Source organism: Emys orbicularis, chromosome 5 (genome assembly GCF_028017835.1).
Source record: "Emys orbicularis isolate rEmyOrb1 chromosome 5, rEmyOrb1.hap1, whole genome shotgun sequence".
Lineage (NCBI taxonomy): Eukaryota > Metazoa > Chordata > Testudines > Emydidae > Emys > Emys orbicularis.
Genome location: NC_088687.1, coordinates 48,216,230 through 48,242,538, shown reverse-complemented (window position 1 = coordinate 48,242,538; position 26,309 = coordinate 48,216,230).

Here is a 26,309-nt window from a genome sequence, read left to right as displayed (position 1 = left end):
AGGATAGCCTCCTTAAAATAAAGATGTTAAAATAAAAAATCCCAAAAGACACCTAATATTTCAACATATCAGCAATCCACTATCTTCATATGTTCCATGTTTTATTATGTCTTGGTCTACCAGATAGGGTTGCCAATAGTGCCTTATTACAAGGGATGTCCCTTAATTTTTTCATCTCTGTACAAGATTGGGAGTTGTTGAGTGCTGCACAAAGCAGCAAGTAATATCCCTGGTGAATGTAGGTCAATACTGCTTATTTATTGTTAATAATAAATAATAATAATAATAATAATTAATAATAGAAGAGGCATGTTGCTAAGAAAACTGTCCCTTATTTTTGAAATACAATGTTGGCAACGCTAATACTGTGGTCTCTGTGACAGTAGGGTTACCAAATTTCAATACTGCAAAAAGAGGACACTCCATGGGGCCCCGCCCCAACTCCACCCCTGGCCCCACCCCCAGCCCCACCCCAACTCCGCCCCTTCCCCAAAGTCCCCGCCCCAACTCCACCCCCTAGGGTGACCAGATCACCCGGGTCAAATATCGGGACGCGGGGGGGAGGCAGAGCAAAAAAAAAACAACAAACAAAAAACGGCGGCAGAGCAAAAAAAACCAACAACCCCCCCCCCACCACCATTCCTCCTCCCTCCACAAGCGCTGGAGGGAGGCCCGGGAGACGCAGGGGGAGCGCGGGGCCGGGGTGAGTGAGTCCGGCCTGGCCCGAGCGCAGGAAGGACTCAGGCGGTACCTGGAGGGAGAGTAGGGGGGCGGCTTGCGGGGCCAGGCGGCGGCTGTTCGTTCTCCCCACCTGGGCAGCGGGACTCGGGAGCAGCCGCTGCTGGAGCTCCCACTGCTGCGGGGGGAGGAAGCGGCCAAGCACGTGGCGCTTGGCGGCTGCGGCTCTGGCGCCCGAGCCTGAAACCTCCGAGCCTGGGCCTGCTGTGGGGACAGGACCCAGCAGCGCGCACGCTGCGCCCAGCCCCTGGCCAGTCGCGTCTGGGCTGGCTGCCCAGCTGGTCCAATCCCGCGGGCGGCCCCGGGGCAGAGGCATCGGCAGCCCCGTTCGTTCCCCTGCGGGACCCGAGCGGGACGGGGGGGCTGGGGCCTGCTGCCCCCACTCCGGGGCCACCCGCAGGATTGCACCAGCTGGGTCCCTGCAGCAGGCCCGGGCTCAGGGGGTTCACGCCCTGGGCGCAAGAGCCACAGCCGCTGAGCGCCACATGTTCGGCTGCGTCCCCGCACGGCAGTGGGAGCTGCAGCAGCGGCTGCTCCCAAGTCCGGCTGGCCAGGTGGGGAGAACAAACAGCTGCCGCCTGGCCCCGGAAAGTTGGAGCCCAGGGAGGAGGCAGTCCCCTTACAATGCCTCCCTATTTTCCCGGACATGTCCTGCTTTTTGGAAATTCTTCCCGGATGGGGATTTGAGGACCAAAAAGCCGGACATGTCCGGGAAAATCCGGACGTATGGTAACCCTATGTGACAGGGATCTTGGAGTGATACAGCAAGTTTCTCATTCAGACAGGGGTTTGAGGCCTGCTGTTTTGGAAGGACTTTTTTCCTCCCCACTTCTACACATGCCATTAGATATAAATGCCAAGATTTTCACAAGTAATTAGTGCTTTTGGGTGCCTCCCAAAGGGTGCCACTTTGTAAGGAGTCACAAGCTGCCCCTCCTCCGCCTAGCCCCAATTTGAGGCATCCCAAATCACTAGTTCAGAAGGGGAAGCTTTATATGAGTACATGAACCCTGCACCCTCCCTCTGCAGATGAAGAGGGGTAGTAATTGTAATACTTTAAATGCCTTCTCTAGATATTACCCAGAGATGATATACAGATAATTATTTTTAATTTCTGCTTTGTAATTCATATTTGATAAAACTAATGTTTTGGGCCTACTATACTTAGGCCTGATCTCAGAACGCTTATTCATCTGGAGTTTGATCCTGCAAACTGCTCAGCACTCCAGCTTTGATCCACATCAGAGGCTTAACTTTAAATATGTGAGAAGTCTCACTGACTTCAATGGCACTACAGATATATTTAAAATTAAGAACATGCTTAAGTGCTTTGCTGGATCGGGACCGAAAGGACTCAGCAGCTTGCAGGACTGACTCCATAAGTATTCCCTGCTGCGGTCAATAAAAATGTAAATGAGTAAGTGTTGCTGCATCAGGACTTTTGATCGTACAAGAATATATTAATTATTTTATTTAACTGCATTTTGAACTTTTCTATTTTTATTTTTGTTGTTAGAAATATGACAATGAATTTTGAATGGATTCAAAATACTTATTACATAAAGTTGAAATCTGAACTAAAGTCTGCCAAAGTTTCAGACTGTGAACTTGTTAAACAAAAAGATAAATATACTAAAATTATGAGACAAGCTGTTATCTTTTGCAACAATATTTGGAATGCTCTGCTGGTTCACATTAATATCTTATGATGTTATTAAAAAAACCTTGCAGTGAGCTGTTTGGCAGAGATTCAGGCTCTAACCAACCAGTCCTCCCAGGCTTGCTTGGGAAAGCTGGGGAACTCACTACTTTTCGCCATAGGCTGAAGATAAAAATTAAGGGTGAAAACTGCCAATGTTCATATATTTGACTCTGCTGTTTTACTTGAGTGCAAGACCAGCCATAGGGAAAGAAAGACTAATAGCCTAGCCCTAGAACAAAATCAACACAATTAAGTATTTCTCTCTAGTTTTTCCATTTGATTGTAATTTAAACTTTCTTAATAGCCACTGTTTTAGCTTTTAACATCTGTGAATAACTTTTCATAAAAAAGAGAGCATAATTTGCAATTTTTGGGGTGGTAGGAGGACGGTCTTCAGGCACTAACTGTTTTTATGTTTGTTTGTTTGTTTTTTTAATTTGTACTCTGTTGACAAGCTGAAAAGTACATTATAATAATAAAAAAGGGGAAAATTAACAAACACCAACATAAAAGAAAAAAACAAATCAATCACACAAATTTTCCAAAGCAGACACTATTATTGTGCCAGTATTTTTGACCATTTGCATTTCTTTTCACATCTAAGTTTTTGCATATGCAAAAACTTGTGTGAGCATAGAGACCATATTTGTATGCAAATTAGTTACATGGCTTATTCTACTTGATATTTGTGCCAAATGCAAATTTTCACACACACACATCTAGATTTTTGTTCATGTAAAAACTTGAGACATGAAAAAAACATGGATTTCTGGTATGTGTTGAAAATGGGCCAACTCTTATAGATTAATCTGAGGCCCTTTTGAAAATTTGGTACACAATATTTATACTTGCATTACATTACTGAGTGTATCCACAACACTTATTTCAGGACAAAGGGGTGAAATGGAAGACACAGACACTTATCTCTTTTGCACTCATGGACTGATAGCAATGGAATTCACTCATCATAAAATCCATGTATAGTAGTTAACTCTGTAATTTTAAGAAGAGGTTGCTCTGCTATTCCACAGTATTCCTGACCTAGCTAAGGCACCACCCTAGAAAGAAATACGATCATATGGACCCTTATGCCCAATGGGGTACCACTGAAGTCAACAAGATTCAACTCAAATAGACCCCTTTGCAGTATCTGAGCCAAAATGAGATTTTCTGAGATCTGGATGGAGTCAGGCTAACTTGGAAAATTCAGCATTCACGGTGATTGGCTCTTTTGTCCCGGCTTCCACTAAAGCAGTGGCAACAGCATGACTGTTTAGTTGAATAGGTCCATGAACTGAACTGACTTCCCATCTAATTTCTAATTCCAGGTGCAGATCATTACAGAAATCAAGATAGAATGTTGAACAGTTTTGCACATTTAGCCATGTACCGGTATATATTATTGGGCTTTTCACATCCCTCGAAACCATCAAGAATTACCCACAGTCAGGACAGGCTATGAGACTTGAAAGATGAGTGACCTGATCCAGTATGGCAATCCTATATTCTCAGCCTTAATCATTCAGAGCTTTTATATAGCTGATATTCATTTGAATTATTGCTATTTATTAAGAGCTAATACTATACTCAAGCTTGTATAAGACATAAGGATTACATGGTCCCTGCCCAGAGAATCCTTCTGCCTAAACAGAATGACAACAAAAAACTTTGGGAACATCTGAGGAAAGATCTCCTTGAGTGATTTTCCATTTGTTTTCATATAATGAGTGGGCCAGAGCATTTTCAGTGAATGGGTATAAAAAGGCTAATAGCCTAGTGCATTGAGATAAGGGAGGAATTCCAGGCATAGGAGCAGCATGGGAGAAGGCAGGAAGAGAATGAAAGGACACAAAGGGAGAGGTGAGATGACAAAGTAAAGGAGGCAAGTCATTATAAATGTCACAGATATAGACAAGTACACTGTCCCATAGTATATATCATTACTAAACATTGCTATGAAGGAAAATAGGATTATGTAGTAGGTTCCAACTGATATTTTACTATCTTTGCTTTTTCTTCAATTCTGTAATTAAAAGTTAGTATTCTAAGGCCAGGTCTACACTACCGCGGTAGTTCGACAGCTGGCAATCGAACTTCCGGGTTCGATTTATCGCGTCTGGTCTGGACGCGATAAATCGATCCCGGAAGCGCTCGCCGTCGACTGCGGTACTCCAGCTCGGCGAGAGGAGTACCGCGGAGTCGACAGGGAGCCTGCCTGCCGCGTGTGGACCGCGTCTGAACCGCGGTAAGTTCGAACTAAGGTATGTCGACTTCAGCTACGTTATTCACGTAGCTGAAGTTGCGTACCTTAGTTCGAATTTGGGGGTTAGTGTAGACCAGGCCTAAGAGAGAATTTACACTAGAATTTGATACAACTGCTCTTACTGCTGCATCATGCTGCTCTTTCTGTTGAATCAGGGTGAAGAAGCTTTACTTGTCTTTTTGCAGAGAATCATTATATGTATATAAAACCTGATCTATTATTTGGCTGCACATATTTTATGTTGTACTGATTCAGACTATACCACTAATTGATCTTATGCAATAAACAGAAAATTTCACTTAGTTGTACTATACTATGTCCTACTGGATACTTTTCTAAGCACTTTTAAAAATTGTTTGTTCCACTAAAACAAAACTCCCTTTTCTTCTATGAATTATCTCATGAATCACTTATAAAAGACCTTGCTAGCACTGGAAATCAGCTCTGATGAAGCAGGCTATAGCTGATTTCTTGAGCCAAACAATTTAAATTCTAAACATTTTCCATCAGACATAAAGGTCAGATATGTACGAGAGTCTCTAGGCACTTAGATGCATTATCTCCTTCTCTGAAGGGACAGAGTAGAACTATTAGAGAGAGATGGCAGATGAGAAGTAGAAATTAGATGCAGGCACTTCTGACTAGCAATTGATAAGAATGTGGGATGATGTCCTCCTGAGTTCAAGTCCTAAAAGATCTGCTATTTAGTGGGGTGTGATTGAAGTAAGCCTCTTGTTTAAACATTCTTCTTTCCTTAAAATGCCAATTACCTGAACTGCTTGGGTGATACCAAATATTTTGGGATAATTGGGAGTTTGGGTAATAGTGAGTCCGTAGTCAGAGAGTCAATACAATAGGGAGTAATAATGCTGACAGTTCATTAGAAAGAGTGGTTTAGGTACTAGAGGGTTGGATAATTGGGATTCAACTGTATTTTCTTTTTTCAAAATAACCAAAATGCTATGTTAGTTTGAAATAATGAAGAACCAATGAAGGGTACACAGCTCATTTGGTTTATTTAAGTCTTTTTCCTCAGCTTTGTTTCCCCAATCTGTTTTGTTCCTGCTATTGGTTAGTACTGATCTCATTCCTAAATGAACCTTTTTGGAAGGCTAAATATATTTCTAAATGGAAAACAAATCAAGCAGGCAGGCAGAGCAGTGTCTGTGTGATTGCTGAGCTGTAGCATGATTTCTACCTAGGAGAGAGGAAAGAACTCAGACAGGCTAGAGTTCTTAGCACTGCTGTCAGACTGGGAAAAGTATGGGCACTAATCCAGTCCCAATTTTAGCTAGGCCTTGGCAGAGACTGGCAAATGCATACAAGCAGGAGTGTTATCACTACCAGAGGAAAATGGCAAAAGCTCACAGTTAGCTGTTGGTGAGATAACTACACCATTTTCTTCAGCAATGATACAGGATCCTGATTCCAGTTTCAATTCCTGCCTGATTCAGCCATTTGGTGACATGATGAGAATCATGATTGTTGTGAGGAAGGACTGAAAAAAACAGCAATGAAGGAGAATTGTGAAGGGGAAAATAGCAAAAGGGAGAGTTTAAATAGTGGATGAAACTATCTACCTTTTGTTTCAGGGTCCTGTAAATGTTAGTTTTGGCACAAATGTAGAGGTGGAGATGGGGACCTCTAAATACTAGACATGGGCCCAAACAAAAGCACAGGATTGACCCCTTTGCACTCCTGAACTTTGGGAATATTCAGACCTGGATCTTGTCTGGGATCCCTTTCTATAAGTGGCTTCATTAGTACACTGAATTCGAATACCCCCAAGATTTTAGATTGGCAATTCCAGCTCCCAGTCTTGCAAATTGGGCCCATCACTAATAAATACAAATCACCTTCTCCAAGGCCTCAATCTCTTATAGATTCTCTGTGGAAAGATCAGGAGTGTTTTAAACTAGTTGACCAGATCATTGTGATTCTGTGGAGGGGAATGATATTTTAAAATATCCTTTCATCTGTTTTTCAGTTGAATCATGAATACAGTTATACATATTTATTCTTGTAGCAACAATTGTGTCCCTACTGCCCCAAAGCCTCAAATACAAACTAGAAAATGTATTTTACCAAAAAAACATTACACCAGTTGTTTTAAAACTTGACAGTTTTGCCTTAGATAAATAGATATGGTTGCTTCAGTAATTAAAATCTTTCTGATTGTTAATGTAGGGGACACGTAGACAGAAGCCACTGAGAAGTCTCTAGGGGTGACCTCTGTACCTTTACAAAAAATATCCTTGATAATCCCTGTGGTCCAGCCACAACAGGAATTTTAATAAATATAGGAAAAATAACGAGGAGTCCTTGTGGCACCTTAGAGACTAACAAATTTATTTGGGCATAAGTTTTCATGGGCTAAAAATCAACCTCATTAGCCCATGAAAGCTTATGCCCAAATAAATTTGTTAGTCTCTAAGGTGGTTAAAGGAATCCTCATTGTTTTTGCTGATACAGACTAACAAGGCTACCGCTCTGAAATAAATATACGGTTAAGAATGGCTTTAAACAAAGGTTAGTAAATGCCAACACTTATCACACAATGGTGACTGCAGTATTGCTGATGCCACAGTATGGTAACCATTAACTGTGGCTATCAAGAGTCACTATCTACCAACAGTTACTGGCATCAGTGGTATGGCTGCAATGTAAAAAAAACATAGTATATGATCATATAATTAAAGGCTATAATAATGCATACACATCAGGGAGCTAAATTTAGAATTTACAGACAACCTTAATTCTAGGATTTCCTAACTCTTGAGTGCTTGACTTTGCAATAGGGATATCCTTGACACAAAGGCCAACGCCCCCTGCCAAATTTCAAATCCCATCTCCAAAGCATGGGGGTCCTAGAGCTTTTCAAGTATAAAGTCATCAGGATTTTTTAACATGGACAAAACGTATTTGTCCCTACCCTTGTTTTTGGAAATGGCTGGAGTGTTTTGGCTGAAATATTTCTCAAAACATTCAGCCTGAGGAAGACACCTGCCATGGAAAAATTTAGCTTCAATGGTTAAAGTTTAGCATAGTTATTCATAACTGAAAACAAGGTCTTATTATACTGGGAAGTGTAGAGCAACCTTAATAACAGATGGTGCTAACAGCCCCTTCTACAGCACATATGGCTACCTATACATTCTGAATAAGGCAGAAATCACATGATAATTATTTAAAACGATAACATATAGGAACAAATAATTAAAATGCAGTGTCTGGTGCCTGAGAATTTGGACTTTGGTTAAAAGGTCTATTACCTCTCAGGGTCTGTTTTTCATCATGAAAAAAACCTACTGTAGGGTATGGAGAACGGCTGAACTATCTTTTGCTGACTGAGAAACTGACAGTTATCCTGTGCGGAAAAGAGCCATGAAGAGATACTTATACATATCTTAAGCAATCCAAAGAGATTTCCATTCATATTTCAAAGTGTGACTGTTCTTGTAGTCCAGTAAGAGAGTTGCTGCATAAAAACTAGTGGGTAAGCAGATTCAGGGTCAGATAAGGAAACATATTGCAAAAATAGAAAGGTTCAAAGAAGAGACATAGTAAGACTTCCAAAGAAGGAGAAATTGAAGTTGTTTGGTTTAGAGGAAAGATAACTAAGGAATATAATAAAATATAATACAGAGGAAATAATGAATGGTGTAGAGAAAGTAAATTATATGCTTATGCTTACTGTTTCTCCTAATACAAGAACAAGGAACATTCAATGAAATTTTAAAAGGAAGCAAATTAAAAACTGCTAACTAAAAGAAATATCAGATGGGTAGCCATGTTTGTTGCTTTTTACAGATCCAGACTAAGAGTCCTGTGGCACCTTATAGACTAACAGATGTATTGGAGCATAAGCTTTCGTGGGTGAATACCCACTTTGTCAGACATTCACCCATGAAAGCTTATGCTCCAATTCATCTGTTAGTCTATAAGGTGCCACAGGACTCTTTGTTGCTTTTTAAAAGAAATATGTCTTTAATAACATCTAATTAACCTCTGAAATCTCTGTCACAGATATCAGAGAAGATATGCATTTAGTAGGGTTTTTAAAAGGATTAGACATATGTGTGGGTAATGAGACCACATTTACGTTAGTCAGGAAACATTATTTTAAGAGCTATAAAACGTCAAGCTTCTGGGCATAAACCAGCTGCAGTAAGAAACTTTCCCTTATATGCTGATTATTCCATAATAGTCCACTGTGGCGTTTTGTACCTTCATCTGAAGCTTCTGGTATTGGCCACTGTCAGATACAGAGTACTTGATTATATGGACCATTGGTCCTATGTCTTTGCTGTCTGGAAGCATCCCACAGTTCAGCGCCATTTACAATGCCTGTCATTTAAAAAGGCAACTTTAACTGTTACTACACACTGGTATCTGAACAACTGCAGTAAATTCCAACTCTAAGTACATGGAAACATTGCAGTACCTCAAATATCACTGCCACTAAATACTGACTTTTTAATGGCATATACTGTATTCATAGTTGATTTGCTCACCTAAAAAGTATTACAAACACACCAAAAGACATTTTGTTGATTCTTGCTGGGTTTTGCACTATTCTCTCTCATAATCTCAAAGGCATGGCAGAGCTGTGAACAGTGCAAATACAGTACTTACTTTAGAAAGAAAAACTGTAAAAGGAATAGACCCTGTTCCCTGTAACAAAGCTGTGTCAAGTGTTTTCCCAGCATACATATTAGTGTATGAGCCTTATTGAGCCTTACTGATCATTTCAAGATCAGACAATAATAATAGAGAAGTCTGATAGTACCACAAATACGCAAGATTGAAAACAGATTGAGGCAAGAAGTGATAAAGAAAAAGGAGCATAATAAATAATAAATAATAATAATAATAGAGGAGGAAGCATTCAGCTAGTTAAAATACAATTATTTTCAGATGCTTTTTCAGGAAACCAATGACTGCTGTTCTTTATAAAATTACTGTTCTGCAGGAGGGAACCTGCCCCCCCCCCCAACATTACATTCCCATATCATCAGACCATCTTCCCCAATACACTGCCACATCATTCTCCAAAGTATTGTACCGATTTAAACGAAAATAGCTTTTCACTTCCTCAATTAAGAGCCCCAGCTATGTATTTTATACTAGAAGTTTTATTGGTAAATACAAAGCTTATTTTTTCCCACCCTTCTTCACCCTACCTCCCTTTTAAATCTCCACCTATACCTACTTCAACAATTGCTCCATGGACATGATCCAATGCCCACTGGAGTCAATGCAGCCTCCTACTGACTTCAGTGGGTGTTGGATCTGACCCTATGCATGGAACTCCTATGGGGATGAATGTTAATACTACCTGAAGAACAAAGATATATAAGGAACTACAGACAAATGTCACACTCCATTGTTCATTCACATTCATGTTGCCTCCCTCCTCCTTCTTTGCATCTGTAGGTGACATGCCTAGGTTGTAACTTCACAGCAACAGAGATAACAAGGTGAAAGCCGGGCCCCAATGATGTCTCAAGAGAAAAACTTTCATCTTTTTTACACATCTTTAAAGTACCTAGAACATTGTGTTAGCTGAGAAAGAAATAAGAAGTAAAGACTCTAAGTTTTAGCAAAATTAAAGTTTCTCTCCATCCCTTTCCAGTATAGAAACAACATCCTTCCAGTGAATATACATGCAACCCCTCTTTCTCATCCTGTTCTATGAAAAAATTAAATATTTTGACTTTTTGTCCCTAATCAAAATGAAAAAGTCAAAATATCAGAATTTCCAGTGGGATGAAAATTCCAATATTTGAACATCTCTAGTTATTACAGGCAGGGCTGGTAACACTCCCTATTAATGTTTTTGGAAAATTTCAGTCAAAATAATTTAGCCATTTCTGAGACTGAAAAAATACATAGCTTTACTCATGTTAAGACATTTTGGTGACTCTTTTCCTTTGAAAAGCTGTAGTGCACCCATGATTTAGAGCAGGGATTTGAAATCTGGCACTGGGAAATTTTCTGTCCTGGATGTGCTTTTGCTGTCCCCATGAAAATCTGCCCCAAATCTGGCCAATTTATAAGCCTTTGAAAAATATCACAATTTGCACAAGCTCAGTAGAGACTTCCTAGAGTTTCACAGGGAAATTCCTCTAAGATTCATCCACACTGAGCACGTGTCAACTCAGGTTATAGGGGGGCTGACCAGGACCTTCCCTACAATTGCAGCTCTGGGCTGCTGCAGCCCAGGCCCAAATACCAGAACTGAAATCCTGGAGATTGTCTGTCCTGTGCTCTTGTTGCTCCACTAGGCAATATGGAGGAGGAAGCTGCCTGATTCCATTCTGTGCACTGAATGAGGTAGGAGTCCAATGGAAAAACAGTATGTGATCATGCAGTTAGAACTGCATCATAATGTGTATGCACAAGGTAACTGAACTAAAGTTGCACAGGCAATCTTAATTCTGGCATTTCCAGCTTTGAAGTGTTTAACTTTGCAACCTTAATAATATATATAATGAATGTAGTTTTGGGTGTGTAATTTGTAACAAGAATAGGTGAGACATATTAAGTCTGTAGTATGATTTTTAAATTGATTGTGACCCTTCAATGTTGGAGCAACATTACCTTTGGGAAATCCTGACTTTTGGAATGTGATATTGGCAATCTGTATTTCACGTTGTCAGTATATTGGTGTTTTTAACGTTAATTTAATTGCCTTGGTTTTAAAGAAAAAAAAAGCTATTCATCTGGTGGACCATGCTACCTCTGTTAGCATGTTAATTTCTTGAATCTGAACTATCATGGATGGGAGTTTATAATTTATATGAACTGGAGCTTCATGCCTTTTGGAGCAAGCCATCCAAAAGAGAGGCCCCCTAGACCCTGCTGACCTTAAAAGAGTTGTTGTTTACTCAGTCATTCTTAATTTACCTATCTGATAGCATAAGTGAAATTCAAGGTTAAATCATCCTTTCCCTAAAGTAGCCTGCCTTAGGTAAGGCATTTTAAATGTGGCATCCCTTAACAAATGGGGCCTTTATTAGGAGGTTCTTACTTTTTTCTTTAAAATATGCTTGAAAAGAAAAAATGTATAAATAGAAATTAAAATCCTGATGCATATGTTAGAAGATTGTCAAATTTAAACACTTATCTTTAAAACTATGAACCTGCTTTCTTCATACTTGGTTTAAGTTTGAAACTTCAGTAAAATCTACCAGGCACCAGGCAAGTTTGACTTTTCCAGGCATCTATTTCTGAGTTATCTGAGGGCAAAATTTCTGATCAGAATATATATGGTAATGTGTACATTTTCACATCTATATAATTCAAAAGTGACAACCAATTTTATTCAACAATTTTAATCCCCTCTGGACTGAGATGAAGCAAGGGAAATTTCAGTCCAAAAGGAAAGTGTCAGAAAATTATGAGCAAATGAAAAAAAAAAGTCTGTAGAATGAAAATTCAAATCATCCCTAACTATAGCATAGACAGTGAGGGTTTGTACACAACAATATGACCAATAAAATCATGTGTCACTTTGTGGGCCTGTCCAACAAGGTCCCAAGCAAGATTCAGTTCTTGTATCAATGCTTTTCATTCATCTGGAAGAAAATATAAAACCACTGTTGTCAGAGCTTGCAGATGACAGAAAGACTGGTGGAGTGTTAAATAATGATAAGGACAAGTCAGTTATATAGTATGATCTCAGTTGCTTGGAAAAGTTGGCTTACTGGAAAAAATTAGCAAGGGATCTTTAAATCAAAATTGCATTTGTCTCTAAAAGTTATGATCTAGTTCAGCTAGGAGTTATGGCTTGTGCTATACAGGAGGTCAGACTAGATGACACTAGTGAACCCTACTGGCCTTAACATCTATATATCTACAAACACATCCTTTAAACCGCTGAACATCAGTAACTCCCAGGGTAGTTAGTGGGAGTTGAGGATGCTCCGCACTTTGCAGATGCTGAGCATCTTGCAGATCGGGACCTTTCATTGCAATTAAGTATAAAATTATTATTCTATTTTTAATAGCTTTGACAACAAATGAAGTTGTTTCACTTACCACTTACAATCTTTCTGAAAAGTGCTGGCTGCTTCTTTAGTTCTAGGAACACAGCAATTTTTTTTTTAAAGGAACAAATGTTTCATCCAATCCAGCATGCCCTTTCCAACAATAGCCACTTATGGATGCTAAGAAGGTGCAAACCCTTTATATATAAAGCTGTTAATTGTTTAATACTATATTTTGAAGTGAAAATTATTTCTGATCTCAACTGGTGCAGGGTTTAAGTGGGACTTAAGTGGTGCATAGGCCTTGTGCTGGCCTTCTACATAGGGTAAATTTCATCTTCAGTGAATATAGAAAGTGATTAAAGCACAGCATCCCATAAAATCAAAGATCCAGATCTTCAGATGGAGTAAATGGGCACAATTCCACTGAAGAGTATTAAAATGCCTGGAGCCAAGCATCACAGTGGCATACTGCATAGATGTGAAAAATGTTTCGTAGGACTGTGTGCTGAGAAATAGCAGAGAGATGGGACTTCATCAAAACATCTCTCTATATGAAGTTATCTTCAAGCTTAGTCACACAGTCTAGAACAGCATTTTTCACAGTTCGGGTCACGACCCAGTACTGGGTCGCGACATGTAAGGCACTGGGTCACTCTGGTCAGCACCACCGACTGGGACGTTAAAAGTCCCGTCGGTGGTGCTGCCCAGCTAAGGCAGGCTAGTGCCTACCTGTTCTGACACCATGCTGCGCCCCGGAAGTGGCCAGCAGCAGGTCTGGCTTCTAGGCAGGGGAGCCACGGGGCTCCACGTGCTGCCCTCGCCCTGAGCACCGGCTCCGCACTCCCATTGGCCGGTTCGGGGGGGGGGGGGGCGGTGCCTGCAGACAAAAGCCACGCGGAGCCGCTTGTGCACCTCCACCTAGGAGACGGATCTACTGCTGGCCGCTTCAGGCGCAGAACGGGCTGCGATGCCAGGACAGGCGGGAAGCCTGCTTCTGCACCCCGGCTGCACCGCTGACCGGGATCCGCTGCAGGTAAGTCCATGGCCCAACCCCGCGCCCCAATCCCCTGCCCCCAAACCCTTTCCTCCACCCCCAAATCCCTCAACCCCAGCCCAGAGCCCTGACCCCCTCCCGTACCCCAATCCCCTGCTTCAGCCCTGAGCACCCCCCAAACCCAGAGCCCGCCTGCACCCCAACCCTCTGCCCCAGCCCTGAGGCCCTCTCACTCCCCAAACCCCTCATCTCCAGCTCCGTTGGGTCACGGGCATCAACAATTTTCTTCAACTGGGTCCCTAGAAAAAAAGTTTGAAAACCACTGATCTAGAAAGTAAAATCTGAACACACCGAGTTAGAGATTGTTTTACTTTTCTTCATTTTTTCCCCCTATTAGCAGATATTGGCCTTGAATCTGCAAGGTCTGACAGTTTAATTTTTAAAAGCTTATCTTATTTAATTGTACCATTAATGTGTTTTCTGCACTGCTCAGTGCTGCTCAGGAAAAAAATACTTTCTTTCTGAAAAGTTTGCTTCAAGGAGGGAGAGAGATAAAGACAGAGTATGTGTGTTTTTGTAGTAAAAGTGACAAAGATGGTGAAAATACTGTTTGGTATTTCATACCAGTAAAAACAATCCTTTTAAGTAACTGCTGGTGCTATCCCAGTACTAGTCTATTAGTGAAGAAAATGAGGAAATAAATCAACAAAATACACAAGAAGTACTCATGTCACGGGATATGGCCCTTTACTTCCTCCCTGCCCTCCTCAGTCTTTTTCAGTCTACAACAAAGGGGCAAAAAAACTGACATACAAACTTTGTGAGAGGACCTGACAGATTTCTTTTTCACTTTTGTTGAGTTCTACCATCTGACTTAAAATAAATTGACTCATGGTTATTTTTCAGCCCCATAGACCAGTTCCTGCAACTGGCTAATGTAATTATACAAACAGAGTTCTATTTTCTGCTGTGCCTGGGGACTTCTCCAAAGTATGGTGCTGGCAAAGGGCCCTTGCAGGGCTATCTGCTTGAAGAGAATCATAGAATCATAGGACTGGATGGGACCTTGAGAGGTCATCTAGTCCAGTCCCCTGCACTTATGGCAGGACTAAGTATTATCTAGACCATTCCTGGCAGATGTTTGTCTAACCTGCTCATAAAAATCTTCAATGATGGAGCTTCTACAACCTCCCTAGGCAATTTATTCCAGTGCTTAGCCACCATGACAGTTAGGACATTTTTCCTAATGTCCAACCTAAACTGCCCTTGCTGCAATTTAAGCCCATTGCTTCTTGTCCTATTGTCAGAGGTTAAGAAAAAAAAATTCTCCCTCCTCTTTGTAACAACCCTTTACATACTATCATGTCCCCCCTCAGTCTTCTCTTTTCCAGAATAAACAAACCCATCTTTTTCAATCTGGCCTTCAAAGGTCATGTTTTCTAGAAGTTTAATCAATTTTGTTGCTCTTCTCTGGACTTTCTTCAATGTGTCCACATCCTTCCTGAAATGTGATACCCAGAACTGGACACAATACTCCAGTTGAGGCCTAATCAGCGCAGAGTAGAGCAGAAGAATTATTTCTTGTGTCTTGCTTACTACACTCCTGCTAATACATCACAGAATGATGTTCGCTTTTTTTGCAACAGCTTTACACTGTTGACTCATATTTAGCTTGTGATCCACTATGACCCCCAGATCCCTTTCCGCAGTACTCCTTCCTAGGCAGTCATTTCTCATTTTGTATGTGTGCAACTGATTGTGCCTTCCTAAATGGAGTACTTTGCATTTGTCCTTATTGAATTTTATCCTATTTACTTCTGACCACTTCTCAACTTTGTGCAGTTTGAATTTTAATCCTATCCTTCAAAGCACATGCAACCCCTCCCAGCTTGGTATCATCTGCAAACTTTATAAGTGTACTCTCTATGCCATTATCTAAATCATTGATGAACATATTGAACAGAACCAGACCCAGAACTGATTCCTGCGGGACCCCACTTGTTATGTCCTTCTGAATAGTCAGAGTGCAGCAGCCGTGTTCCAGCATTACCCTCTGTCACCGCTGACATGCTTCCAACCTAAAAGGCTGTCAGAGGTGATTGTGGCAGCTCTGTGCCGGCTAGGGACTTCCTCATGTCTGGGAATCCCAAGCTAGAGTGATATCGTGGTTTTCTGGCCAATGAGGACTGAAGGCACTCAGTATCCTGAAGAATTAAATCTTTACTGATAAAGTTCTTAATGAGGAAATATTCAGCTCCAGGAAGCACATACACAACACAATCAAAACCATTAGATGTGAGCATTCAAAAATTGTAATAGAATATAATTAATTTATTTTGATAGTCAATAGATTTCACTGGGATTTTCTTCCATTATGTTGTTGCCAGTGCCAGAACCATTATTTAAGAATAGTTAAGCTGAAAATGCATAATTAAATCCTCTACTACACACCAGAAATAGCTTGTGCTTTACTTCCAAGTTATAGGATTATTGCCAGTTTTTTTCTTTTAATTAAGCATTGTATGTTAATTCTGCTTTCTTCTCTTAGAATCATTAGCATATAAATACAACCACTGACTACATCTGTAATTCTCCATAAAAGATTAAGTTTTAGACTATCCATTGGACTAATGATTTATTAAAAATAAACATGCGTCATGAAATTACTATTGCCCTAAGGTTCTACTAATAAATGCACAGCTAGAATAGAAATTATTCAAATTTGGAGGAGACGGACAAACAAAATTTAAAATAATTAAATGGATATTTCCAATAGTAAATTCTACAACAGTAATGCAATGCTTGGTTTAAAATTTATTATCTATTTTCTTTTCCATTTCAGTCCATAAGAGAAAAACAATGTTAAGTGCTCCTTAATTTACATTCATCTATTTCCATAACAAAATCAAACTGTTAAACTATATATTATTGTTCATATTAATACAGGAAGATTGTGGATATATTTGGAATCCCAGAAGCCAGCTGGAATTGAAGAAGTCTCAAAAATTATTGTCATATTGTCTGTTTAGTGATTTCATCATCCAAAATAAGTGGAAGTCACAACTTCAACTGCCAGATTTTCCTGAAGCAGGGGAATAGAATATATTCCCTTGTCCAATCCCGCCCCAGTCAGACTTCTGCATTCTTCTTGCAGCCCTGAGGTTAAACTACACCTCTCCATTTTCCTCACCATAATGCTAACCCAAGAATCAGCATGACTCCTTTCAAAGCCATCTGTACTACACCTTAAAAATCAATGAGAGAGATCACTTTTGAGAAAAGAAAAAGAGCCTGTTGAACTAAGTGCTCTCCAAAGGGTTGCCTCCATCACTAACCGTACCCAGCCAGGTCCCTTAAGCTCCAATCCCATACAATATGACAAATCAGAGACTTAATCTAATGTGCTTTGCAAGGAAATAGACACAATACAACCTCCTCCCTCCCCCAGACTGTTTTGCATTAGCTGTTGTGGGGACCAGAGGCTGTAATGCATTATCTTATAGCAGTTTGCATGTGACCATGCCCCAATTTTGAAAGGCCTAGGGTCCAATTTAGAAGTGAGAGTGGCCCAGTGTTCACTTGTATGCTTCTGCCTTCTCATCCAGCCCAGGTGGTCTCTGTCTTTGGGTGCTTTATGGCATGAATTGGTGGACTTCTAGTTTGTTTTGATGTGTGGGGCCTAGTGATGTCTACTAATCAGCACTGAGTCTTAACTTCTTCCTTGGTTTTCCATTCTTAGTCTTTGCCAGTAGTCACATTGTATGATCAGGCTGTAGCTAGTGCCCCTTTTCACTGATTGTGACACTACAGGGAAGCATCATCAATTAGAGAATCCCTCCACTGTGATTTTTGCTGCAAGCAATCTACAGTGCACACTTCCTCGGCAGAGGCATGCACAGCCACTATCTTCAGACTCATTTGGTGTGCTACTTTGGTCTGAATGTACACAACAGCCTCTTGCTATGCAGATACAGTTGCTCTATCTATTCAGGTAGCTTACCTTTGTGGGACCTGAGGGTCTTCCTATGCAGCCTTTGCTATAGGTAGTACATGCACAGCAACAACTTCTATGGATTGTCTAGCGCTGTCTGAACCCATTCCCTGCCACTTTCCATTGTCTGCAGCAGGCCCTGTGTTGGTCTGACAAATGGTGAGGAAAGGGTGGTGCAGCGCGCAAAGAAGGCTTTACACATGTGCATATCCTGTGTGCACATCCAACTTAAACCTACACCACCATGAAACAACCTTTTCTCCCGAATATCTACATGGTATAATAGGTTTCATAAAACACCTTGTAAGCAGAAAGACACAGAATGCATTTTTATTTTATTATTGTTTTAAAATAAAAGTGCTCTCTCTTTCCTTCTTAAGGAAAGGGGCTTTGTAGAAATAGACAACAGACAGTAAACACCCCCAGACAACTCAGAAACAGGCCAAAATCATGAAGTTCAGATCTGGATTCAAACTCCTCCAAAGTTTGGGGTGTTGAGAAGTGTTGTTTGGGTTGTTCCAAGATAAAGCCACAAAGGCTGGACCCACTTAGGGTGAGCAGATGTCCTGATTTTATAGGGACAGTCCTGATATTTGGGGCTTTGTCTTATATAGGTGCCTATTACCCCCCACCCCCGTCCCGATTTTTCACACTTGCTGTCTGGTCACCCTAACTGACATCTAAATTTCATCAAGTTTCAGGTTGTTTGGATCCAGAGTTTCAGATCAGGCCCCTCTCTATTGCAAACTAGTAAGGATTGCTAAAAGAAAATGAAATGAAAGTGCTGTAGTGGCTGTCCTATCTTATTAGAGACTCCATTCTTTTCCCATTTAATATATGGTCATACTGTCTGAATGCTGGCCATCTGGACATGAAACAAATGTAAAAACCAATGAGAAAATATAAACAGTTTTCTAAGAAGGAACAGTAGTTGAGCAACAAGTGTTGGCAGAAAGTCTCATTGTGTTAAAGTAAAGAGATTCTGCAGATCCCAATTTGTGCATACCTTCACAGTACCAGGTGATGACTGCCACTTAAACAGCAATGATAGAGGAGCTGAAAGCATCTGGTTGTGACTAATGAGCTGAAGCTTCTCACCTCCATTGGACAAGCATAGCAGAGGACAAAAGTCACACTGGAAAGGGGGTTAAACAGTGAAGTAGGAAAGTTTGCAGATGATACAAAATTACTCAAAATAGTTGAGTCCAAAACTGACTGCAGAGAGCTACAAAGGGATCTTACTAAACTGGATGATTGGACAATTAAGTGGCAGATGAAATTCAATGCTGACCAATGCAAAGTAATGCACATTGGAAAGCATACAAAATGATGCGGTCTAAATTAGCTGTTACCACTCAAGAGAAAGATCTTGGAATCATCCTGGATAGTTCTCTGAAAACATCTGCTCAATGTGAAGCAGGAGTCAAAAAAGCCAACAGAATGTTAGAAACCATTAGGAAAGGGATAGATAATAAGATGGAAAATATCATAATGCCACTATATAAATCCATGGTATGCCAACACTTTGTACACTGTGTGCATGTATGGTCACCTCCTCTCAAATAAGGAACAGAGAAGAGCAACAAAAATGATTAGAGGTATGGGACAGCTTCCATAGGAGAAATGGTTAAAAAGACTGGGTCTTTTCGGATAAGAAAAGAGATGACTAAGCAGGGATATGATAGAGGTCTGTAAAATCATGAATGGTGTGAAGAAAGTGAATAGGGAAGTGTTATTTACCCCTTCACATAACACAAGAACCAGGGGTCACCCAATGAAATTAATAGGCAGCAGGTTTAAAATAAACATAAGTAAGTACTTCTTCACACATCACAGCCAATCTTTGGAACTCATTGCCAAGGAATGTTGTGCAGACCATAAGTATAACTGGGTTCAAACAGAATTAGATAAATTCATGGAGAATATATCTATCATTGGCCATTATCCAAGATGGTCATGAACGCAAACCCATGCTCCGGTGTCCCTAAACTTCTCGTTGCCAGAAGCTGGGACTGGATGACAAGGGATAGATCACTTGATAATTACCCTGTTCTGTTCATTCCCTCTGAAGCTTCTGACACCAGCCATTGATAGAAGACAGGATGCTGGGCTAGGTGGACCATTGGTCTGACCCACTATAGCCATTCTTATGTTCTTATGGAAGGCCATCTGCCTTTCTTAATAATGATATGCAAGGAATTCACTTATTTTTATGGTACAACACATTGATTCTCCAACCCTAGACTGCAGTTAACCACAGTGTCACCTAAAGTAGGCTGATTTCTTTATGCATTATTTTAAACGTATTTGCTTTATTAATTATTTTAAATTCATTACTGTACTTCCAAGTTCAATGGTGTCTGGAAAAGTCAGAGGAAATGCACACAAGGCTAGGAAGTTTTTAAGGTTTCATAAACTTCAGGAGGCACTGTGACTTTAGATTAGCATATTTCTATCTGATGTAACCATCCTGGGATTTTCATCAGCTAGTCTTCCTTGGAAGGAAAAAAGGTAATTTTTTTTCCATTTACCCAAAGATTTACAGTAAAAATTGATAGGCTTTATAAATAATACAGCATTTTCTTCACAATAGAGTATTATAATATGCTGATGACAACATTTGAGAATATATATGGTAATATTAAAGAGCGAAAACCGAAACATTCAAATGATGTTTCAGAGAGTTGTGCGGGTTTCATTAACAAAACGCGTGCAATATGTAAAACTAAACTCATAAAGTGAAATTCTGGTTCCATTGAAGATAATGGATATTTTGCCATTGATTTCAGTGAGGCCAGGATTTCACCTGTGGAAACTGTAAAGAAAAACCAATGCAATGCTGTGATGGTCTTTGTTCATGGGGAGCCTTAACCAGTGGTCAAGGTTTAGTCCTTTTCACCTACAGAGGGAGTTTTAGTAGGGAAACCTGGGCCCTCCCAAACCACCAGGTTCTGGCCCAGGGTACTGTGAGAGTGACAAAAGGGTCTGACACCTTTTGGGAGGTGCCCTCCCTGGACTACTTCCTACCACTTCTCTATTCACAGTCTGTACAGGAAACATGAAGGGGATCAGCTCAGTGCTTGGCACCTCTATGTACCGGGCGTGGCATGGTAACTCTCTCTGGGAGCAACGGCTGCCTCCTCTCATGCCTTGGCCTTCCAGCCAGGTTAGTTCCGAGTCTCTCAGGGTAGTCCACAAACCAAGTGCAGGGAATCAAGACAAATAAACTGGATCAGTATGTGACAGCGGGAAATGCCTCTATGTACCAGGCGTGGCATGGTAACTCTCTCTGGGAGCAACAGCTGCCTCCTCTCATGCCTTGGCCTTCCAGCCAGGTTAGTTCCGAGTCTCTCAGGGGTAGTCCACAAACCAAGCGCAGGGAATCAAGACAAATAAACTGGATCAGTATGTGACAGCGGGAAATGCCTCCCTCTCCCTCTATCAGAAGCTGGTCCTCCCTTCCCTACGGGAGGGATGTTCAGAGAGATGTGGATAGGAGAGATCCTGCCTTCCCTCAGTCCTTTCTCTCAGGAGTTTCAAGGTTAAGATTCTTTGTCTTCCCTGGCCTGCCTCCAAGTTAGTTCTGCTCCCTTTTTACATCTCCTCCAGTCTATGCACCTCTTGCTGGTGTGGCAGAGCAGGGCTGGCTGAGCCCCTTAACTTCTTATTCCCCAATGTGGGGTTTGTATACCCATCACAAACCCATTTGCAAAAGTAATTTTTGAATATAAAACACAGCTTTGTATTAATCTTGTTATTAAACCTACATAGAAACAAATATGAAGGACAGAGCCAGACAAATTTAATATGTCACAGTAGCTGGCAGTGTTACTGGCAAAAGATGCTGTACTCCAAAGCCTCTGCAATTGTCTTTTCATCTGACCCAGCAACATAGCATGCCTTATGATACAAGAGGACTCAGATATTGAAGATTCACTTTGAAAAACTAGGAAACAAATGTGTGGGGTAAAATAGTAAAAAAATAATAATAAAGCAAAGTCAGTTCCCATTTACTGGTAGAAGTACAGAAAGAGTGAAATGATAGGCTTCTGTCCAGGAACAATACAATATAGACCTCAATCTGACCACAAGAGAACTCATCTCAATATAACTGAAAACTTCCCTCTGTAAAATTGTGAGATACTCATCTCAGGGCAAATATCTATATCTCTATATAAAAAACAGTTCCCAAAGATATTACAGAAGGTAATAAATATAGTCGGACCACTGGCTGCTAGAGTAGACAGACACAGTGGACTATTCTTAGGAGAAAACGTTTGTTTTGTTTCTCCAGATTTGTTCAGCTGAATCATACCTCTCAACTGAAATGGAGTCTCTCAAATGATAAACCAACTTAAAATAACTTCTACGGATCTGGGCTGACTATTGAGGTTTTTACATTAGTGCTCATCTCCAAAGTATCTGAGTACATCCCAAGAATAAGAACTACAACAAAGGTATTTCTCTCTTCGTTCCCTGCTGGCAAGAGGAAAGCTTAGTATTTACTATTTTAATATAAAGTGTGCTAGTGTTGGCATTTAAAGGCATTATTAAGTGAAAGTTTTGGCTAGAAGATGGATCATGCATTTAGCTGTGGTGCGGATAGTCATCATTTTTATTTCATCTGACAATGGGTTCCATAGTCTTGATTTAGCTCCTTTGAAAATCCTATGAAGGCAGTCAGAAGTCTCCCACTATTCATCAACAAAGTCATTATTCCAATAGAATATAATTTTGTGGAAACCATGGAAAGGTAGGTGGTCTTTGGATAACTGAGTCAATCCCATAGAGGGCCTTCAGGTCATATGGAACAGGCTCAGCCAATCAGCAGATCACAAGGAGAAATAATATGGGATCATCACCATTTTCCCATGTGACCTATCTTGGTTAACCAGGTTTGAGCTCTAATGAATCAGGCTGACAAAGTTTGCAGACATAGAAAAGCAAAGAAAGAATTAAAAAAAAAAAAAAAAACGCTTCTAGAGGCAAAATAACTTTTGAGCAAACCAAATTCCGGTTACACAGTTCGTATGCAGACACTGCTTTTGAGATTCAGGTCAAAAAGTTCACACAACTCTACTCCAGGGTCACAAGTATTAACTTTCATTTAAAAAGTTTAGAGGAAAAACAAATGTATAATTTTATTATGTTTCAACTTATAGGTAACATTTTGTTTATGCCCATATAACAAAAAATGAACGTGTGAACCAAAAGTGTAACTAAGCTTTCTGTTTCATTCAAACATTGGAGAGAGCTGTAGATGAAATATTTTTCATACAGTTGTCAAAGTCAGAAACTAAAAGAGTTTTCTAGTTTAAAGAATACTATTAATTCTTCAATTTTTAAAAGATCAAAAGCAGATTTTAAAAACGATATTTTTCCGTAAGAAGTAGTCTTCTGAAGCAATGTCATTTGCTTTTAGCCGTGACGTGATTTCTTTGGGATATAAATGTGCAGAACCTCAGTCAGGATGCAGAGCAGCCAGTTAAAGAAAAACTTCAAAAAGAACCTGAGAAAGGAAAACTGCGTCAAAGTTCACAGTAATTTCTGCATAAAGTTCTGAAAAGGAAAGGCGCTTTGTAACGTGAGTTCTCAATTTGCAATTTCAGGTGCACTGTTCATCTAAGATGCTTTTCTTAAGACTGCTTTTTGCTTTAAGATCCAGACAGTCAAAAATTAGCCTTCTGAAGTTTTCTTTTTTTTTTAAATTCTGTTTCTTCTCACATTTCAGAAGACTAAGTCTGGGGAAATGGGTCCTTCTTTACTTAGCTTTTCAGACAAAAAGAACAGCATTTACCTGTGTCACCCTTTCACACTTTTAATATTAAAAGCAATTCATGGATCACTGAAAAAGAATAATCCTTAAAAAATATGGCTAAAGAAAATGTAGAATTGTATATAGAAACAGCTTTTTTTAAATAATACCCTAGCTCATTTTAATGAAATTTAGAAAGCATTTGCTAATTATTAAGAGAAAAATAAAAATAAAGGCCATACAAACTCCATATGATGAAATTACACACCTAAAAAATGGACTTAACACTGAAGTTCCTGAAAACAAAGGTTTTTGAATTTGGTATTCCAGTTTGGAACTCTGTAGACATACAAATGAATCATAAAGGTTGGATCGAGATCTGAGTCTAGGTTTGGGAGATGTGAGGATATATGTAGTTTCTTTAAAAGTGCAGCAAGAAGCCAGGAGGGAGGGAACTGGGGAGGATATATTCTATGGTGGTTCAGACACACACACACACACACACACACACACAGCAACATAAGGGATAATATGGATTTCACAAAGGCTCTTGTTTAGAATTAAAAGATTTTGTTTTACCTTTGTCACATGACATGGTGTTAAAAATTGATTAATTTTGAGCCAACATAAGAGAACAAGAACATGCGAAGTTCTACAAGACTTTCATTTTGATAAGCCCCAAAAATGGTCTGACAAGTGAACATGTCACATGGTTCTGAACCACAAGGAAACTTAATGCAAAGACTAGTGAGATAGAAGTCAGCTTGTTATAATATTCACTGGGGAGTAAAGCTGAAGGGTGAAGGTGAAGGCATATTCTTCTCCTATTGAAGCCAATGGCCAAACTCCCCAAAATATTTATTGATCAGTTGGTTTCGGATAAGAAAGCAGATAAGAATAACTATAACAGTGTTCTTTAAAAGATTAATGAGCATTTCTTTCTTAAAAAGAATGTAATATATGTACATGCTTTTACCAAAAGTGCAGAATCCCAATGAAAGTGTAGAATGGCCCAATGTAAACACGGTGTTGTAACACTGGTGTCAGTAAGGAAGAATAAATAAAATATTATCTAGTAGCTGGAATTTAAAAGAAGAAACATTATGAAAAATTATGAAAAATGACAGTTTATATCAGCTAAATCATACACAAATGGTGCAATTTGGCATAGCAGAAAGAACTAGTAAAAATGCAACTCATACAGCAACAAAACAGAAGTATGCAGCAAGAAGCAGCAAATAAAAAAATTGCAAGGGGGAAAGAAAGCATCATAGAAAATGTCTCTTAAGAGCAATAAGTTCCCTTGGCAGAACTTCAGCAGATGTGACAAAGGAGGGCCTTTAAAGAAGAATTAATAAGAAACAGAATAGTCATAGGACTAAGGGATAGCAAGTTTTCAGAGTCTCTTCAGTTAGACCCAAATGTTATGCTTGTAAAAACTATAACTCAATTAATAGTGCAAGCAATCTGCTGTGTAATTTATATGCTATCTCCAGTGGAGAAACCACATAAGATCACATTGATACAGTGAAGATGAGGAAGACAAGTCTGAAAGGAGAAATGGAAGTGTGCTCTCAATGTAATAGTACTGTATCATTGCAACATAGGAGACCAAAGCAGCTTTGTAAGAGGGAAGAACAAAAAAGCTGTAGATGTGGCAAGGCAGTGAGCGACGTTTGGAAGTAAAGTCCAGCAAAGAGGGCAGAATGTAGAAGATGCCACAAAAATAGGACATTTTGCAATCGCATGCAGCTCACCAAGACTGGTGGAAACAATCCATAATGGAATGCTGTCATCATATAATGATCTCATATTCTCATTAGTATAGCCAACATTATGGAACACAAGAAACGTTATATGTAGAATTGACTCAAAGTGAAGGACTTTCAGTAGGAGGTCTCTCTCTCTCTTTCCCTTTTCCTACCACACACACCTAGAACTATGATCATTCATCTCTGCTCACAAAATACATAGTAAATCAGTGTTTAAAGGGACTCTGTACAAAGAACACAGGCCTTCCAGGGAAATTGAGGAGGCTGTTTCAAGCTTATAGCACAAAACTCTGTTTAGCTTCTGTGCCTATATATTCCTACCAGCCCTCTGTCATGTTCAGAGTGTATTATATGCTACGAGAAACTGAAATACAGTTCTTAGGGCATGTGAATGATAAAGAGGGGATAAAGGCCACTCCAGTACAAGTCAAAACTTTCATTGAAATACCATCACCTAAAATGTCTGAGAACTGAGTCAATTCCCTTAGTATAACAGATGCATGGAACAGATTTGCACTTAACCAGTCCTGTGAAGGCCAAGCTCTTTATGAACCACATAAAGAACACTCTGAGTAGATTCAAAAGCACAAGAGTGTGATTTTGCAGAGTTGCCAACTCATGATGTTATTGCAAGTTGCATAATATTTCATGTCCTTTTTTTTTTTTAGGTTTGAGGTTGATGTCACATTCTGGGGTGCAAGCCAGACCAGTGAGGAGTTGTGTCATCCCCTTCCTTGTAACCATGAGTCCTTAAAATGCTTTCCTGCAGTAGGTCCCTTGTCTGGATGCTCCCAACCTAGCATACATGGATGCACTGCATGACTGTGATCAGCAGCACTGACTCCAGCAGGCTGCTTATTGCACCGCAACCACACTCTGGCCTCCACCAGCCTTGGTTACACTGGTCTACAATTTCTGAGAAGTCGTCTGCTTCAGAGATAAAATGTGCTATTTATTATGTATTTTGATGTGCTGAATTCAAATATGACAATTAAAACAACTGATTGGCTACTGTTTCTAAGATATTTAAGTTTTTACATTTTATGTCTATATATATTGTGTAGATAGTAGAGTTGTAATCATAAATTGTAAACCTAGGT